Raw genomic sequence first — 3805 nt, forward strand, 5'->3', positions numbered from 1 at the left:
GCAACATGTTTTCTTTTCAATTGAAACATGTTGAAAAGAATATTAATAGAACCAATTAGCAAAAGAGAAAATGAAAATGAATACGAAGATGTGCCCTTTTTTTTTGGACATATACATATCAATCTCTATCCATCCACATCCATACCAAAAATCAATTGAGACAAACCTAAGTTGAATGAAAGACATAACTAGCTAGTTAATCCATGGAAAATGCTTCTTTTGCCTTTGATTTTTCAAGATTCCATCCAATTTAGATTTTTTTAAAAGTTAGCTATATATGCTTATCTTTCATCATATAGTGGGTTAAGCAAGTGGGGTTTATCTTTAATGACCTAACATTCCATAGTTATCTCATGCTTGAAACCTACAAATGGAAGATTAAGAGAAAGAGATTTGATCAACATTGCCTAATTATATGACTTTAAGAAATTTATGACGATGATGATGGATGGTTCAACCACATGTCTTTTCTCATAACATTTTATTCCTGGTGGATCTCTATCTCTATTTCTTATTTGTGATTGTAGTCATCTTGTTTGCCATAGTGCGATAGCCATTTGTCATATATAATGCGTGAAATAAATATTTGTTTTATTATAATTTGTATTAATAGAGTAATCAATAATCCCACGTTACTTAATTTGGTGAGTGTGAATTTGAATCTATAATATTTAGCCTTTGTGCCCGATGGATCTCTATCTCTATTTTCTATTTGTGATTGTAGTATTTCTGGTTTTCCATAGTGCAATAGCCATTTGTCATATATAATGCTTGAAATAAATATTTATTTAATTATAATTTGTATTAGAGTAATAAATAATCCCACATTACTTAATTTGGTGATTATGAATTTGAATCTATAAGCCTTTGCGTTTGTGATTACCTCATAGTTTTTATATTGTACATAATAGTGATTAATGATCTATAATAATGTATGAAAATAAATAAAAACTTATTTTATTAGAACTTGTATTTGAGTAACTAATAATTAATTAGGTAAATATATATAAACTTCAATATATATAGATAAGCATGGGTCTCTTAATCTATCCACTTAAGCTTTGAATTGAATTAGAACAAAATAATATATTTGGTTTGCATCTAACATGTTTTGAAAGCTTCATTTGCTTAGTTTCTTTGTATGCAACAAGTGTTATTGAAATAGACTAACATGCATCAAAACGCATATAATTAGTATACTTAATCGTCCCATATTTATTAATTTTAATATATATAAATTTGAATATATAACTTTTGGATTGCAATGGATCCTAATAATGTATATATATATATATATATTTGGTTTAAATATAATAACTTGACCACACATTCATTAATTTAAAGCTACATTGTGAGTTGGAGGGACAAAAATATCAATGCAGATATATATTATTCAACATTCTATGGACATGTACCAAGAAACCTTGCAATCTTTAGACATATTGCATGGCCTCAAGGACATACTACAAAAAAACCACCCTCTATATATGTCCTTAAGCCAACCTCCAAGCATCTAACACTTTATGTGAGAATATTGAACAACTAGACTTATATCAAATCATACACCAAAACCATATTATAATGCATGCCAAACAAATTGCATTCTCCTAAGAAATCATATCAAGCTTCTGTCTAGCTAGCTAGCTAGTTTGTCCATTAATGATCTCAACTTGTACTTTCCTATGTTTTGATTAAAACTTTGATGATACATATCTATATATGTCTATCAAAATCTTTCTCTTGTCAACTAAGTAATCTTGGGTGTAGTACATATAATAAATAATTAAACTTGATCAACTTTCATGTCTATTGCTTATATAAGTGTGAAATTATTTCCTTGGCCACTATGACACTACCACTAGTGTGTTTACACATGTGAATGAGATGAATGTGATGATGTATAGTGATTTATATATCTCCAATGGAGGACATGAAGGAAAGGAAGAGGGGCCTGGTTCTTCTTAATTAGCATGATGCATGCATTGTCCTCTCTTCATGTGGGAATTCATGTCAGAGTGTCACATTTTTTTTTTTGACTAGCACTTCATTATTGATAGCAATTACAAGAAAATAGTGCAATGCTTGTATGGTTTGGTTGCTGTTGGGACCAATTATTCATGCCATATCATGACTCATCCTTCTTTTTTTTTTTTAATGAATTATAATGTATAATTTTTATTTATTCCTATTCAAGAATTTTGTATCATTCTATTGATTAATTAAATTAATAAATATCATTAATTTAACATTTTATATTTCATTGACCTATATATAGCTAATATAATACTAGAGTTCATGAAGTAATAAATATCTAATTTATCATTCTAAATTCATCTAATGCTCTTTAGCTCAAACAAGCAATTGATGCTTGTCAACACAATTTAGGATTTCAATTATTATATAAACAAAACTATTAGGTTGTGCTACTACATGACTAACCAAACAAAATGTACTGATCACTGATTGTTTAAGCACATGTCAATTATCAACCTATTATTTAAATTTAATTAAAAATAATAGTCAAATCATATCATATCAATCAATCAAATTAATAAATCTCACTATCAACGAATAAATATCAATATCTTTACCAATCAGTTATATAAATCTAGCTAATAATCAACAAAAATGATTAAATCATATGACACACATGTGACAGTAAAAAGAAGTATTCAGTCCAAGTTTTTTCCAAACATGAACCATTCTTCAAAACCATTGATCTTATCCCTTATATATGAAGGCCATGCCATGCATGCATGGCCCTTAAACCCTAACCCTAACCCTAAAACACACACCTTTCCAGTTTCCACTCATGCAGAGGCCCCCCTTATCACTATTCCAAGTTTATAACCATCCACGTACCCAAAAATATACATTAAGATATATATATATATATATAAAGAAACCAAACATTGACTGAGTCAGTGACTCCCACCACCTTTCTTTCTTTCTTTCTTTCATGCAATTGTGCACTCCTTTTCAATAGTTCCCCACTTGACCAGACAAATGGAGCATTCCTCCCCAACACTTGGGGGAATCCTATCCGGTCTTCAAACAAGCCAGGTGCATGCATGCATATCACTTTTTGACCAACTTGGTCCTTTCCCCTTACTAGTGGACATGCAACTCACTTAACCTTATATATACCTTCTTATTACGTGGCACTCATAAGTCCCTAACATGCATATGTATGTTGTTTTATTAAATGTGTTGATTTTCCATGTGGCCAATGAGACACTGACACGTCTGCAGTTTCATGTCCTTTTAACACTGTTGGACGTGAGAGTGGGCCGCTTTCATGGGCCCAGTTTGATGGGCTTTGGTCCGCTTTCTAATCACAATTCATGCCCACTAAAAGTTCGTGGAGTCTTGTCATTGGCTGGACACGTCCTCCTGGTTTCAAATCAGGTCCCTTTTACTTGAATTTAATATTGAAATAAATATATCATCATGATATTAAAATAATAATAATAATAATAATAATAATAATAACTTAGTTTTATGTGTCACCCAACTGTCTAAGATATGGTGATACTAACATGGTATAAAAAGTCAGTAGATTATGACTAAAAAAACATAGGTGGCATATGTTGTATCACTGTCTAGAAGCATGAGTTTTGTGGCTGTATGTTTAGGGTTCTTGTTGTTTTTTAAGTTCTAGGGTTTTAGATTGGACTGAATTGGTCTAATGTAATGTCAAAATTTGAATGTAATGATTAACAAAAAATAATTGACTCGTGTGTGATTTGGCTAACTAAGATCATTGATGAAGCTGTTGTTACTTATATCATGAATCAATGATAGA

Source organism: Dioscorea cayenensis, chromosome 8 (assembly GCF_009730915.1).
Source record: "Dioscorea cayenensis subsp. rotundata cultivar TDr96_F1 chromosome 8, TDr96_F1_v2_PseudoChromosome.rev07_lg8_w22 25.fasta, whole genome shotgun sequence".
Lineage (NCBI taxonomy): Eukaryota > Viridiplantae > Streptophyta > Magnoliopsida > Dioscoreales > Dioscoreaceae > Dioscorea > Dioscorea cayenensis.